Here is a 16,762-nt window from a genome sequence, read left to right as displayed (position 1 = left end):
TGGATCAAAGATCTAAATATAAGAGCCAAGACTATAAATCTGGAAAATAATGTAGGAAGCGATAAGTATAGGAAATTCCCATATAACACCCCCACACACCTAAACACATGGTTTCAAGAATGATGGCTTTTGGAATTTCAATTCAAGCTTACAGACCCCTTGTTTGTTAGGAACCCCTGCTCTAGACACTAGGTGTCACAGCCCCAGAGGATACCATTCTCATGTGCAGGATCTACAAATAATTTTATTGAAATTGAACAAATAACACAGCAGTCTTCCTAGGCTGGGGGCCACCCTCCCGGAGCCAGATCCCACACTCTAGAAGCACACTGCTTGTACAGTAAAGAATTAAAAAAAAAAAAAAATCCTCCCTATAGAGAAATCAGACTCTGCCCCAACACTATCATGGACTAGACTATTTACAAACCTTCACAGTTATTATTCCTTTTATGGTTGCTCCGTCCTTTCTGTTCCTACCCTACCCAGTGCACAAAGGGCAGGCACTCCAGGACTTTTCCTTGACTTATCCGGAAGGGGTGGGGATACCGGAGGGGGAGGGTTGGAAGGCTCCTCAGAGGTACTGGCATCGGCCCTGGGGTGCTGTCCCTTTTCACAGGGTGGCGGACGGTTCCCTTCCCATGGAAGGTGGGGGGTGGGGCTGGTGCAAAGGCGAGGATTAGACAGAGTAAGCGGAGTGGAGCAACTCCCCCTCAGTCAGGCACCCACAGCCCTTCCTGATCTCCGCCTGCACCCCTCAACTGGGGGGCCAATGCACTAAGCTAGCTGCAGTCGGGAGGGGTCAGCTCAGCCCTGGGTGGAGAGAGAAGCCTCCCACCACTGGTCCCTACTCCCACCAGCAGCCAGCAAACTGTCCAACTCATCTGGAGGTGGGAGCAGATGGGCAGGTGGGTGGGAAACAGACTGGTGCTGCCCCAGACTGTCCAACACAGGAGAAATCGAGGTAGCAAATGGCTGAAATGCTCTGACAAGGGGGTAAGAGAAGCGAGGGAAAGGAAGTTCCCACTCGTGCACAGCCCTCACAGCCCCGGGGCTGGAAGGCAGACCTTGATTGTAAAGTGCTGTAGCCCCTAGCGGGCTGGGCCTCAGGCAAGCTCGGAAGAAAGCAATCCAGGCGAGGGCACAGGAAACCCAGCCACCCTCAGCAGGCTATACCTTGCCTTGCTCCTTGCAGAGATTGCCAGGGAGGGTGGGCTGGTAACTCCACCGTTAGCCCTCACCAGTCATCCCCCCTTGTTCACACACAAACCAGCACCCCACCCACACTGCGGGACTGTCCCGCTCACAGGTGAAGATTCCAGCCCAGCAGTTTACTCAGGGTGGGCCCCAGCCTGGGCTCCTCAAGGGAAGCCATACCTTGAGCCTGGGGGTTTCTTGCTGGGGCAGGAGATGCTTGTGCCTGCCACCCCCTGGCCCCCAGGCTCACATCTCATAGAGGATCACAGGGAAATCCACGTGGATGCGGGGGGGGGGGGGGGGGGGGGGATCCAGCTTCACGGTGCCCTGAGGAATCAGGTTCTTACGCACCCGCTTCAGCTTGGCCCGCTTCTGCCCGTTCTTGGTGACGATTGTCTCCTCATAGAACCCGGGAGCCAGAGCCCCATCCTCGTCATAGAACACGGAGCCGCGGCGCGTGAACACGAAGGGGGGTGCGGTTCCGCCTCGCCGCCGCACCAAAGCTTGCTCAGCGCCTGCCGCGCCGGGAGCCTCCGGGCCGCCGCCCCCGCCGCCGAGGCGAAGGGCCAGAGGCCCCGCGCTTTGGAGCCACTGGCGCCCATATCGGGGCCGCCGGCGCACGGCGGGCCCCGCAGCCACTCCGCCCTTACAGCGCCGCGGTTGTCGCCTTGCCCTGCCTCGGCCTTCGCTCCCGGGTGCAGCCGCCACCTTCCGCAGGCTCCTACAAGATCTTAAGTTAGGAAATGGTTTCATAAACCTTACACCCAAAGCAAGAGTAACAAAAGAAAAAAGATAAATGGGACCTCCTCAAAATGAAAAACTTTTGCACTCCAAAGGAGTTTGTCAGGATGGTGAAAATGCAGTCTACTCAACTGGAGAAAATATTTGGAAAACATCTATCCAATAGGGGCCTAATATCCAGCATATATTAAGAAATCCTACATCTCAAAAATAAAAGACAACCCATTAAAAAATGGGCAAGCGATCTGAGTAGATACTTCTCCAAAGAAGAAATACAAATGGCAAAAAAGCACATGAAAAGATGCTCAACATCACCAGCTATTAGGAAAGTGCAAATCAAAACTACAATGGGATATCATCTTATACCCATTAGACTGGTGGCTATTACAAAAACAGAGGACTACAAGTGTTGGAGAGGATGTGGGGAAAAGGCAACCCTTATTCACTGCTAGTGGGAATATAGAATGGTGCAGCCATTGTGGAGGACAGTTTGGCGGTTCCTCAGGAAGCTAGCTATAGAACTGCCATAAGATCTGAAAGATAGGTTTACAGGAGACAGAAAGGGAGTGGAGGTTTGTGAGCCAATGTCCATGTTGGCAAAATCTATAAGTTGAAGTTGTGTAGCTGTGTAGTGGATGGGCGTGACAGTGGTGCAGCAATGCTATTGGATTTGGTGATGCTGGTCTCTGAAGGGGGTAGGGTGTCGGAGTTGGGTAGGTCTATCCATGGAACTGGGTGGAGGGTTGGGGGAAGGATCAGGTGAACTCTGGGAATTTGCAGGTCTGTGGTTAAAACTACATTATCAGGAACGTTCTTTTGGCAAACATGGCAGAGGAGGATTACTTGTATAGGGTGCCAACACCTATGTGGGGGGAGCATATAGGACGGGGGCACCTGGGTCAGGCGTCTATGGAATATGTAAGCACTCATATTGTCATCGTGTGTTATATCAGTCATTGGTGACCCACACAATAAACAGGAAAATATTGAACTCCCATCCTGCTATGTTCTCAAATAATGGGGCAAGAGTCTCTCAAGAACATAGGCAGTGCCTAATAAAAGACCAATTTGTCAAACCCTCATTATTATTGCAAGTAACTATGAAACTTAGTCTTCAAAAAGTGAGACTTAGTGGTTACTATAGATCCTGAGGTGAGAGGGAGGAAAGAATAGACTAGTTGGAACATAGTGCATTTTGGGAGAATTGGAATTATTCTTCATGATCTTGCAATAATGAATACAGGCCATTCTAAACTTTGTCAAAATTTATAAAATTATAGGGTCAAAAATGTAAATCATAATGTAAGCCATTGACCATGGTAAGTAGCAATGTTTCAATATTTGTACATCAATTTTAACAAATGTACTATCTGCATGTAAAATGTTATTAATAGGGGAGAGGGGAAAAGGGGGAGGGTATTGGATATATGGGAATCCTCTATATTCCCTATGTGACTTTTCTGTAACCTAAAGCTTCTTTGAAGATAAAATGAAAAAATAAAAAAGACACTGGGGGAATATATGGAAGAAAATGTCACCGTATGTACAACACAACAGATGTTACAGTAATAAAAGACAATGTCTAAAAAAGTTTTTATTAAAAATTAAAAAAAATTGTACTTTACATGTTACCTTTAAAACTATCATTATTATTTTATTTTCTTATTGTTTTTATGTGGTTATTTTCTTGGCTTCATCTTTGGAGAGGTTTTGGATCATGGAAGGGTCACAACTGTGGAAGGGGAGAATCATTGGTGCAGGGTGTTGGTGATGGGGGGATGCATGGGAGAGGGTTCATCTGGGGCATGCCTCTAAGGCATATGAATGTCCTCAAGTGTTTTTGGGACATTGTCATGGTGGGTGGAGATCCATACAGTAACTGAAAGAATATCAAATTCCCATTCTAGGGAGTTTTGCTATATTCTCTAATGGGACAGCAAGAATCCCCTGGGGTACAGGGGCAGTGCCTAGTGAAGGAGGACAGACTATTGTGCTGGACCCTTGAATTGACGATTGCTCCTGTGAACCTTTTCTTTTGAAACTGAAATTTAGCCTAGTATTATAGGTTGCCTAAGAATTATTCCTGAGGGTCTCCTTTTTGCTCAATGGTGGCCTCTAAGCCAAACTCAGCAATTCACTCCCTTCCCTCTGGTGTAGGACATGACTTAGGGGATGAGCCTCCCTGGCACGGAGGGATTATAATCAAGCACCAACTAGCAATGCACTTGGAAAAAGTCCTTGACCATAAGGAGGAAATGGTAAGTACAAATGAGTTTTTATGGCTAAGATTTTCAAAGTGAGTCGGGAGGTCATTCCAGAGGTTACACTTATGCACATCTCAGCAGGATCTCATTGCCTGCCAGTAAATAGTGCCTCAAACAGTGGGGCTCCTGAGGGCTTTAGAGATATCCAGACACTATAGACAGGGCAGACATCTCAGGAGTTTGGTGCTCTGCTGGTGAGCCTTATTATGGAATTTATGCTCCCCAGTGTAACAGAGTTGGACTCATTTGTAGTTTCCCTACGCGTGGCTCTTCTGCCCCTTCTGTTTGAACCTATAGTTAGTACTATACTTGATAGGCATATGTCCAAAAGACTTAAATTTTTGTTTGTCTATGTGCCAGTTGGGCCCTGCATCTCAGCAAAGTTGGAACACCTACTCTCTAGTACATTGGACTCACCCAGGACAACCATCAAGGTAATGATGACGAACAATGTCCATCCCAAGGAACAGCAAGAGTCTGCAACTGCAAGCAAGAGACAGTTCTATCCCTCTGTCCTCATGGGACCTAAGCCCCCTCTCAATTAGAGGTACAGTGGGCATCACCATCCCCAAATCCTCAGTATTGGGGAATGAACAATCAACTAAAGTAGACTTACTATTATTTTACTGCAGACTTATTGTTATTTTAGCAGTGGAAGAACTCATATCATTGATATAAAGGCAGTGGCCACTAGAGGCTCTTAGGGGAGGGAGAGCAAAAAATAGGTTATATGGGGGCATTTTCAGGAAATTGGAATTGTCCTCCATGATGTTGCAATGAAGGATACAGGCCATTATGTATTTTGTCATAACTCACAAAATTGTGCAGGACAGAGTGTAAACTAGAATGTAAACTATGATTCATGGTTAGTGGTGATGCTTCAATATGTGTACATCAATTGTAACAAATGTACTACAGTAATGAAGGATTTTTAAAAAAAGATTTAATTAATTAATTAATTCTGCCCCCCCCCCCCAGCTGTTTTTCACTTGCTGTGTCTGTCTTCCTTGTTTCTTTAGGAGAGACCGGGAGCTGAACCTGGGACCTCTGATAGTGGAGGGAGGTGCCTAATCATTGAGCCACCTCCACTTCGTGCTTTGTTGTGTCTCTCATTAAGTTATTTCCTCCCTGCATCCTTTGTTGTGTCATCTTTCCGTGCCTGCCCATACCATGATTTTTCTTCTTGTATCTCTTGTTGTGTCAGCTAGCTGTGCCTGCCCGTTGTGCCAGCTTGCTGTCTTCTTTAGGAGGGACTAGGACCTGAACCAGTGACCTCCATGTGATAGGGGGAACCCAGTCACCTAAGCCACATCCGCTTCCCTGAAGGATGTGGGAAAGTGTTGGAGGGGGAGGGAGTAGGGCTTATGGGATCCCCTATATTTTTTACATAATATTTATCTAATCTAAAGTTTCTTTAAAATAAATCAATTAAACAACAACAACAAATAGCTAAAAAGCACATGAAAAGAAGTTCAACATCACTAGCTATCAGGGAAATACAAATCTTCTATATATTGAACTGGCTGCTATTAAAAAAACAGAACTGCAAGTGTTGGAAAGGATGTGGAGGAAAGGGAGGAAAGGGAATACTTATCCACTGCTGGTGAGAATGTAAAATGGTACAGCCATTGTAGAGGACAGTTTGATGGTTCCTCAGGAAGCTAATTATAGAACTGCACTGTGATCCAGCAATCCCACTTCTGGGTAAATACCCAGAAGAATTGAAAGCAGGGATACAAACAGATATATGTACATCAATACTTAGAGTGGCATTACTCTCTATTGCCTAAAGTTGGAAGCAACCCAAGTATTCATCAGCAGATGAATGAGAGGATAAGCAAAATGTGGTATATATAAAAAATGGAATATTACTCAGCTGTAAGAAGGAATGCAATATTAACACAGGGGACAACAAAGATGAATCTTGAAGACCTTATGTTGAGTGAAGTAAGCCAGGCACTGAAGGACAAATATTTCAACCATGACCTCACTGATATGACTCAAGCAAATTGAGCAGACTCACAGAGCTAGAGTCTGGAAGGTAGGTTATCGGGAGACAGAAAGGGAGTACAGTGTGGTGAGCTGATGCTCAAAATGGGCAAAACCTATGATAAGGCAGAAGGGGGTGTTTTTGTGGTGGATGGGGTGATAGTGGCACAGTGATGTGATTGGGTAAGACAGTGCTAGACTGTGAAGGGGAATAGAGTGGGGGGTTTGGGTTGGAGTATCCATGGAACTGGGGGGAGTGCTGGAGGAAGGAACAGGTGAACTCCGGGGATTTGTATGTCTGTAATTAAGTCTACAATTGTGGGACTGTTCTTTTGGCAAATATTGCAGGGGAGGGTTACTGGTACAGGGCATCAGGGGTGGGGGGATATGCAGGATAAGGCACACCTGGGGCATGTTTCTATGGAATATGAAAGTGTTCATCTTGTCATAGCATTATATCAGTGGACAGAGACCCACACAATAAACAAATATCGAACTCCCATTCTAAGGAGTCCTGCTCTGTTCTCAGAGGGACAAGAATCTTTCAAGAATATAGGTATTAGGCGGTGCCTAATGGAAGAAAACAGACCAATATTTCAATCTTTCAATATTATTGCATGTAAATATGAACCTTATTCTTCAAAAATTGAAACTAGTGGTTACCATAATTTCTAAAAGGAGGGGGAAGCAAAAGTAGAATACATGGAATACTGGGCATTTTTAGGCATTGGAATTGTTCTGGATCTTGCAATGATGGATACAGGCCATTATACATTTTGTCAAAATCTATAGAAGTGTATGGTGCAAAATGTAAACCATAATGTAAACCATTGACCATGGTTATAGCAATGCTTCAATATTTGTTCATCAGTTGTAACAAATGTACCATACTCATTTAAGATGTTATTAATAGGGGGTAGTGGGTGAGGGAGAGGGGGCCGGGTATATCAGAATCCCCTATATTCTCTACATGACTTTTCTGTAACCTAAAGCTTCTTTGAAAAAATGAAAAAAAATAAGACACAGGGGGAACATGTGGAAGAACTTATCACTGTGCTTAAAAGATAACAGATCTTAGTGATGAAAGACATGAAATTTTAAAAAATTTCTTATTTTTGTATTTTCCTTGTTTTTAGAAATTTATTTTTATCTATTCGGTTTTTTTTTTTGGCTTTGTTTTGGGGGAAGTTTTGGATTGTAGAAGGGTTACAACTGTGATGGAACAATCACTCGTGTGGGGTGTTGGTGATGGGATACACCTGGTACATGCCTCTATGGCATATGAATATGTTCATGTGGTCATGGGGTGTTGTCTCAGTGGGTGGAGACCCACACAATAACCAAAATATTGTATTCCCATCCTGGGAAGTCTTGCTACATCCTCTAATAGAGGAGCAAGGATCTCTTGAGTACATGGACAGTGCCTAGTGAAAGAGGACAGACCAATATGCCAGGCCCTTGACATTGGTGATTGTACTTAGAAACTTAGCTTAGTATTATTTGTTGCCTACAAGTTATCTCCTGAAAGCCTCCTTGCTTAAATGTGGCCTCTCTCTAAGCCAAACTCAGTACATAAACACACTATCTGCACCCCCCCTCCCCGGTGTGGGACATGACTCTGGGGATGAGCCTCCCTGGCACTGAGGGATTATTACCAAGTGCCAACTAGCAATGCATTTGGAAAAAGATCTAGACCAAAAGGGGAAAATATTAAATACAAATGAGTTTTTATGGCTAAGATATTTCAAGTGAACTAGTGATGCATTTGGAAAAAGACCTTGAACAAAAGGGGGAAATATTAAATACAAATGAGTTTGTTATGGCTAAGACATTTCAGGTGAATTGGGAGGTTATTCTAGAGGTTACAATTATGTAAGTCTCAGGAGGATCTCATTGACTGCCACAGTAACCAATGCCTCAAGCAAGGGGGTTCCATAGGGCTCTAGAGACATATATATGCTATAGGCAGGACAGACAATCTCAGGAATTAGGCACTCTGTAAGTGGGCCTTACCTTGGAATATATGCTTCCCAATATAACAGAGTTAGACTCATTTATAATTTCCCTGCACAGGGCTCTTCTGCCCCATTTATTTGAACCTATAATTAGCAATATACTTGTTAAATATATGTCCCAAAGACTTAAATCTTTGGTCTGTTCATATACTGGTTAAGCCCTGAATCTCAGCAGAGTTGCAACACCTATTTTCCAGTTCATTGGACTTGCCTAGGACAACTAACAAAAGGATGATGATGGACAATGCCCATCCCCAAAAACAGAGTATCTACAAAGGAAAGCAAGACAGTTCCATCCATCTGCCCTATGGAATCTAAGCCCACTCTTATATCACCATCTCCAAATCCTCAAGTTTGAAGAATGAGCAAACATAAGGGGGAAATGCAACTATGGACTAAACTAGACTTATTACTATTCTAGCAAAGGAAGAATTTGTAACATTAATATAAAGGTAGTGGCCACCAGAAGTTCTGAGGGAAGGGAGAGGGACGAATTGGTTCAGCATGAGGCATTTTTGGGACATTGGAATTGTCCTGCATGACATAGCAATGATGGATACAGGCCATTATATATCCCGTCAAGACCAATAAAATTGTGTGTTGCAAAGTGTAAACTATAAACTATAGACTGTGGTTAGTAGCAATTCTTTAATATGTTTTCGTTAATTGTAACAAATGTACCACACTAATGAAAGATGTTGTTATATGGGGAAAAGTAGGGGAAGGGAAGGGAGGGTAGTATATGGGAATCCCCCTATGTTTTCAATGTAACATTTATGTGATTTAAAGCTGCTTTCGAAATAAAATTTAGAAAAATTTTAAAAGCTGATTTGAGAAGCCTCTTTCTTACCCCCACCCAACCCTTCTAAAGATAGTCAAACAGTGCTCTTAAAACTGAAGATTGAAGAAAGTAAAGATCTTTGCTCACATAGAGCTTGTGTTCTAGTAGGATAAGATTTTCCCCCCAAAGAATCAAATAAAAAAAAAATCTAAACAAAAAAAGTGCTATGAAGAAAATGGAGATGACATAGAATTTGTGGTCAGAAAGGCTTCTGTCTGGGTGGGGAGTTGGAGTCACACTTGCATAAAGTGTGAATGAGGAAAGAAGGAGCTGGTTGGGCCGAGATTTGGGAGAAGAACATTCAAGTCAGAACTAAAGACTGATACAAAAAGGCCCCGTGGCAGGCAGAATAATGCCCTCTTCCTACACCCAAGGATATCCATGTTCTAATCTCTAGAACCTGTGAATTATACCGTGCTTACATGGGAAAGAGAAATGAAAGTTGCTGATAGAATGAAGTTTACAAATCAGTTTACCTTAAATGGGAAGATTATCTTGGATTATCTGAATGGAACCAATGTATTCACAAGGGTCTATAAAAATGGAAGGAGGGGAAGCAGATGTGGTTCAAGCAATTGGGCTCCCATCTACCATATAGGAGTTTCAGGTTTTGATGCCCAGGGCCTCCTCGTGAAGGCATGCTAGCCTGTATGACGAGCTGGCCCATGTGGAGTGCTGCCCCACACAGGAGTGCTGCCCCATGCAGGAAAGCTGGCCCATGTGGAGAGTCGGTGTAGCAAGATGACACAATAAAGAGACACAGAAGAGAAAGAATAAGAGACACAGCAGATCAGGGAGCTGAGGTGGTGCAAGAGTATGATCGCCTCTCTCCCACTCTGGAAGGACCCAGGATCAGTTCCTGGAGCTGCCTAATGAGAATGTAAGCAGACACAGAAAACACACAGTGAATGCACAGAGAGCAGACAATGGAGGGAGGGGAGAGAAATGAATAAATATTAAAAAAAAAAAAAAAAGGAAGGAGGAGGCGGAAGTTAAAATGATGTGGTATGAGAAAGACTGTACCTGTCTTTGTTGGCTTTGAAGATAGAAGAAGGGGGCTATGAGTCAGGGAATCCAGGTGGCCTCAAGAAGCTGGAAATGACAAATAAGTGAATTATTCCATAAGAGTTCCCAGGAAGAAATGTTGGCACCTTGATTTCAGCCCAGTGAGAACTGTTGGGTTTCTCACTGTAAGATGATAAATCTGTGCTGTTTTAACATAGATCTATGCAGTAATTTTGTTATAGCAGTATTGGAAAACCAATACAAACCTAAGGTAGGACTAAGCTTGGTTTTTCCAAGAAACCAAAAGAAGGGTAGAAAATGTGGCTAAGGTCTCATTCCTAAAGTTTTTATTTGTGCTATTTGTGCATTGACTTCTTGATCATACTTACCAAAGTTTTATCCATTTATTGTTTTTTTTTCAAATTGGTATTATTGAGTAACACTCTTTTCACTATTAATTACATTTTGCTTTTTAAAATTCTGTTTTCTGTGGGTTTATTTGTTTTTCTAGTTGTTAAGTTGGATCTTTAATTTTTAGTCTTGCTTTTTAATAAATACATTTAAAGGTATACTTCTGATTATTGCTTTAGCCACACTTCCAGATTTTGTCAAGAAATGTGTATTTTCTTATTGTCAGTCTTAAAATCATTTGTAATTTTAATTTTTCCTTTTTTAATCTACATATTTTGAAGGACATGCTATAATTTCCAAAAGATTAGATTTTTAATTATTTTTTTACTATCTTTTGGATGTTTTAAAATTCCATTGAATTGTCATCGATGAATGTGGCCTGTGTGTTTTCTGCTTTGGAAAACTTTTTGAAAATTTTCCTTCTGGCATAACGAATGTTCTCTTTGTTTTTGAGAGAGCGTGTTTTTTTTTTTTGTTGTTAGAGTCAAAATTCTATTTATCTCCATTAGATCAAGCTTGGTATTTGTATTAGTCAATTTCTCTATATCTATACTTTAAAAAAATCTATTTGTGTTGATTTTTAAAAGAGAGGTGGATTTAAGGATTTAAGTCTCTACTGATTGTGGCTTTGTCAATTTCTGTTTCTGTTTTTATCAGATTTTATTGTATTTAACACAAAGCTCTATTGTTAGGTGTGTAAAGGATGATAATTGTTATAACTTGGCAGATTTTATCTTTTACCAATATGAAATATCTTTTTGTTGATTTTACTGCTTTTCTGTATGAACTCTATGTTGTTGTTGTCTGATATTAATATTGCTACACCTGTTTTTTCCTGCTGTGGAAGATACTTGTTGCCTAGCCTGGCATTATTATACTCTTCCTCTTTAGTTAAAGTAACTGGATTTTAGATGGAAACATTGCCAGTAAGAATAAAATATTGCATTTTCAAGTCCAACTGCAGCTAGCTATAACTTCGTGACTAAGGTTTTTTTCTGTGTTTGTGACACAAAATAATCCGCATTTATTCTCTCTCATTTTCTGTAGATCAGGAATCCAGGCGTGGCTTAGCCTGGATTCTCTTTTTCAGGATCTCTCACAAGGCTGCAATCAAGGTGTCAGCCAGGGTTGGGGTCTCATATGTAGGATCCATGGAGGAGATGCAAGGAGAAGCATCTCCTTGTAAGCTTCTGTGGTTGTTGGCAGAATTGGGTTCCTTGCAAGCTCTTAGACTGAGGGACCAGTTTATTCCTGGCTCTTGGCCAGAGGGTACCTTCCTTTCCTTGCTGTGCGTTCCTTTCCAACACAGTTGCTTGCTTCTTTAAAGCTTGCAAGCTGAGAAGACGAGTCTGATAGCAAGCTAGGAATCATAATCTTATAATCTAATAACAGAAGTAATATCCCATCACCTTGCCATGTGATGAGTTTTAATGAATGAGTTGTAAGCAAAAGTGTTGTATGGGGCTTTTGAGAGGTGTCCTTAAAAGGGAAGAGCCTTCTCCCCCAACCCCCACTTTTTCATCTTGCTGCCTTGAATGTAGCTGTAATGACTAGGTCAGCAACAATCTTGGATGATAAAGTACAAACTATATTGTTTAATTTCCTGGCTGCTAAAACAAATACCATGCAATATGCTAGTTTATACAATGGGAACTTATTGGCTCTGGGTTTTGAGGCAAGGAGAAGTCCAAAAGACACCACTGAGATGATGTTTCTCTTACAAGACTGGCATTCTGCCTGTTATCCTTGATCCTTGACTTTTCTGTCACTTGGCAGTGCACGTAGCAGCCTCTCCTAACATCTTTCTCTTCAGTTCCATTGATTTTCAACTTCTGACTGCTTCCTTTGCCTTTCTTCTCTGGGACTTTTTCTTTATAGAGAAGACCTCCAGTAATAAGATTAAGACCCATCGTGATTTGTTTGGGCCATACCTTACCTGAAGTAACCTCATCAAAATGTCTTATTTACAAGGGCTCACATCCATAAGAATGGATTAAGTTTAAGAACATGTTTTTCTAGAGTACATAGCTCCAAGCTACCATGCATGTGTTGAGGATGGTGAAATAGAAAGGTAGAAGTCAAAGTTCCTGGTGACATGGTCGAATTACCATACCATATTTGACCTTGACTGCCTGCCACAGAATTCTTCTATTTGAGGAAGAAATAAACTGTCTTGTTTAAATCCTATTGCTTGGACTATCTTTTTCATTCCATTCCTAACATATCCATTATAATGTATTTTAGGTATATCTCATTTAGATAGCATCTGACTAATTTTTAACCTAGTTTGTGAGTTTGTCTTTTTAATTTTTTTAAAGATTAATTTTATTTATTTCTACCCTTTTGTTGTTTGTGCTCTCAGTCTATTCTCTGTATCTCTTCATTGTGTACTCTCTGTATCTGCTCCTCTTTTTTTTTTTTTTTTTAAAGAGGTACCTGGGGACTGAACCCAGAACCTTCCATGTGGGAGGGAAGTGCCCAATTGCTTGAGCCACATCAGCTTCCTGCTTGTTGTGTGCTGAGACCAGCTCGCAATAGGTTTGCACAAAGGGAAGGTGATGTAGAACTGAAGAAATGAAAGGACAGAAAGAAAGACACAAGAGAGGAAACAAAGATGGGACCAGGGGACTTCACAGCTTTTGAAACTGAGAGCCTGAACCCTAGTTTCCCTATCCTATTTATTTGAAAGCTAATGAGCAGTTGTGGGCTACAGGAAGCAACTTGTAACATCTTGTACAATAGTAGGAAGCAACTTGCAACAACTACAATAAGGTAATTTACAATAACAGGAAGCAACTTAGAACATCTTGTACAGTAATAGGAAGCAACTTGCAACATCTACAGTAAGGTAATTTACAATAACAGGAAGCAACAAATAGGCAGGCCAGTTTCCCTCAACAATTGTGATCTTATTATTTTTCCTTGTCGCACCATCTTGTTGTGTCAACTGTCTTGCTCATCTTCTTCAGGAGGCACTGGGAACTGAACCCTGGACTTCCCATGTGGTAGGTGGGCACCCAACTGCTTGAGCTATAGCCACTTTCCAAGAGTTTCTGTGACAGGAATTTAACTTAGTTATATGTATTGTAATTGTACTGACAAATTTAGTCTTCTGCCTATCATCTCAGTTTTTTTTTCAATTAAATATACTTCTTTTTTGTTTCCTTTTTCTCTTTTTTTTGTTGAATCAATATTTTTTTTCTTCCAATTTTTCTTGTCCTTTTATTTTCTCTGGTGTTCTAGAAATCACATAATTTCTAGAGTATCTCTTAATATTCATGCTCAAATTTAACTTTTTCTCTAGTGCATAAAATTAATAGAATATGTCTTACTTGTGTTATTAGAGAAGAATCTCAATCTACTTCTACTCTTTTCCCTATCCTGTCACTTCTTATATTAATATTATCTTGGATTTTAATTTTAAATTGTTATATTTAAAACCAACAATTATTTAAACTGAACTTATATTTTTGAGTTTTTTTTGCTTAGCATGTTTTTGTCTGCCACAACTTCCTCTTTGTCCTTTGTGTTCTTACCTCGATTCTACTGTAATCACATTACGATAGTTAATTAGTATATTCATTCGTGTCCTTGCTACTTTGTGGAAAAAGACTCACTTTTGTAACTCTGGAGTTTGGTGTGTAGTAGACACATTGTAAGTCTTAACTGCCTGAATGTGAGCCCCAGCCCTCCATCTCACCCCAGCCCTGGACCTGCTTCACTGTGTATCTATGTTACCCCATTCTTGCTCATCTAGACCTGTATGCGGTACCAGCAGCACAAGGCTATCTGCTTTCCTTGGACTGTGCTCCTGCAGACTTTGGAGTTGGCAGAAAACTTAGAGCAGAACTCAGGGGTAAAAGGAGCTCTTGAGAGAGGAGGCATGTTTGCTTCAGTTAGTGCTGAAGGTTATTTCCCTCTATGTTTATGTTTATGGTGGCACAAAATCCTCTACAAGGTTGAGATGGCAGAGGGATAGGAACACAAATGGAGGAGCATCTATGCATTGAGTATTAACATGCTGGAGGTGAGAAAAGAGGAACTATGCATCTCAGGTCTTAGGTTTGGGAAGAATCTTTAGATGGTTTATTTAACTGGGTATGTTTGAATGTGAGAGTCAAAGGCAGGATAACTCTGTAAACAATGCTATCTGCTGATTAGTCCAACCATGTTTTAATTGTCATTCAGAGTGAACACCTTATCACATTGGGTTGACTATTCTATAAAATACTAGATGTGTTGGGAAGTTTACTCTAGGCCTACATTTTACATTTGTTAAATTTCATTCTATTACATTATCACCAGGGATACCATATTAACTTTTTCCCTCTTTTGTTTATACCTTTAAGGCAGTTCTTGACTATTATCATGGCTCCTCAGCCAACTTGTTTCTTTGGCTGGGCAGTTCATTCTAATTTTTATTTTTGTACTCTTTATCTCTTTTGTTCTGACCCTATTATTTCTAGGCTTTTTTGGTTTTTGTTTTGTTTTTTTCCTTATCTCTTGCTTATGTCTATGTATCTCCAGGCTTTGTTTCATAGGCTTAAGAGTTCTTTACCAATCCCTTTTGCTTTCTTTTTACTTAAGGTGGCAATTACTACCAGGAGACCAACAGCAACATTGTTGCAGCAGAGGACAAATTAGGACAATGACCTGGAGCCCAGTACCTTAGGGTAGTCCTACAGTCATTCTTGGAGGACGACCTACATTAAAGCAAATCCAACCAGCCATGAGATAGCCTTGCTTTTTCCTTTTTTGCCTTTTCTCTCCCTCCCTCCCGAGTCTCCTGAGAACCTTGGGGAGGACACACACAATAGAGACCTGCAGCTTCGGGAAGTCACCCTGAATTTGATTACTAACACTTAACTTCGGGAAGCGGACTCATCCCAATGGATAGGGCGTCTGCCTACCACATGGGAGGTCCGTGGTTCAAACCCTGGGCCTCCTTGACCCGTGTGGAGCTGTCCCATGCGCAGCGCTGATGTGTGCCAAGAGTGCCCTGCCACGCAGGGGTGTCCCCCGTGTAGGGGAGCCCCATGCTCAAGGAGTGCACCTCATAAGGAGAGCTGCCCAGCACGAAAGAAAGTGCAGCCTGCCCAAGAATGGCGCTGCACACATGGAGAGCTGACACAACAACAAGATCACACACACACACACACACACACATACACAAAGAAACAGATTCCCGGTGCCGCTGATAAGGATAGAAGTGGTCACAGAAGAACACAGTGAAAGGACACAGAGAGCAGACAAATGGAGGGGGGAAGGGAGAGAAATAAAAAAAAAAAACTTATTAAAATTAAAAAAAACAGAAAACAAAAACAACACTTAACTTTATCACCAGCAAGGAACCGAGGAAAAAGAAAGCCAGATCAGAACTTTCAAAGAGTCTGTAGGAATGTGATGTGTGTGTATGTGTGTGTGTGCGTGCATTTTGAAATGCATTTTCCTATAGTGGAATGCTCAGACCTAGTTGGCAGAATTCTTACTTTTCTCTATGAAGTGCCCAGTCTCTGAACTATGTAAAAGATTCGAACATTTAAAATCTATACTCACCTGAGATTTTGTTCAGAATAGCTTTATGAATATTCATGTCGAAGTATTTAACCTCAGGATGTGAAATAGTAATATCTCATCTGAGTTTGACATCTCTGATTTTTTTCAGCAACAGAGAAAAATTCAGTGTTATTTTCCATGAGGGGCATCATTTGGGCAAGCTCTTTGGGTTCAAGTTCTAAAAGTTCAGTTTATTCTCTCAATTTTTTTGTTTCCTACTATGTGACAGGCAACATTTATAAATGTATTTCCATTGTTTTTGCTCAACAGTGACTTCCTATCTATACAGGTTTGACAAGCAAATAATTTTAAAGGTCAATTCCTATTGTAAATATTAGTGTTCTAACTTATTAGTATTAATTTTTTTGTATTAAGATTTGTTATGAAGAGTACAAATCTAGAGATTACAGTGCTTATCTGTAGAAACTATAAAGAAGACAGACACTATGGTGAATAAGCTAATGAAAACAAGTATGAGCAGAAGAAATAAAGTAGAACTGGATTACAATTCCATTATATATATATATATTTTTTTTCCAATAAAGATTTATTTATTTATCTATTTTCCCCCACTCCCTCCCTTGTCTGCTCTCTGTGCCCATTTGCTGTGTGTTCTTTTGCGTCTGCTTGTATTCTCTTTTGGTGGCTCTGGGAGCCGATCCTGGGACTTTCTAGAGTGAGAGAGAGGTGATCATTCTCTTGTGCCATCTCAGCTCCCTGGTCTGCTGTGTCTCTCATTAGGTCTC

General features: G+C 41.4%; 1 long non-coding RNA gene and 1 pseudogene across 1 annotated transcript; one reads left to right on the top strand and one right to left on the bottom strand.

Annotated features, from left to right (window-relative positions):
- Positions 1 to 1,234: 1,234 nt before the first annotated feature.
- LOC101442841 (tumor suppressor candidate 2 pseudogene) lies at positions 1,235 to 1,796 on the bottom strand (annotated as a pseudogene).
- A 1,416-nt stretch (positions 1,797 to 3,212) lies between these two features.
- On the top strand, positions 3,213 to 5,322 carry LOC131274243 (uncharacterized). The gene is made up of 4 exons (XR_009181452.1): positions 3,213 to 3,254; positions 4,093 to 4,193; positions 4,560 to 4,746; positions 5,219 to 5,322. It is a non-coding gene; the product is annotated as an uncharacterized lncRNA (long non-coding RNA).
- The last annotated feature ends 11,440 nt before the right edge of the window (positions 5,323 to 16,762 follow it).

The sequence above is a fragment of the Dasypus novemcinctus genome, chromosome 18 (genome assembly GCF_030445035.2).
Source record: "Dasypus novemcinctus isolate mDasNov1 chromosome 18, mDasNov1.1.hap2, whole genome shotgun sequence".
Taxonomy (NCBI): Eukaryota; Metazoa; Chordata; class Mammalia; order Cingulata; family Dasypodidae; genus Dasypus; species Dasypus novemcinctus.
Note: the sequence above shows the minus strand (reverse complement) of the source record. Positions and strands in the feature narration are given on the sequence as shown.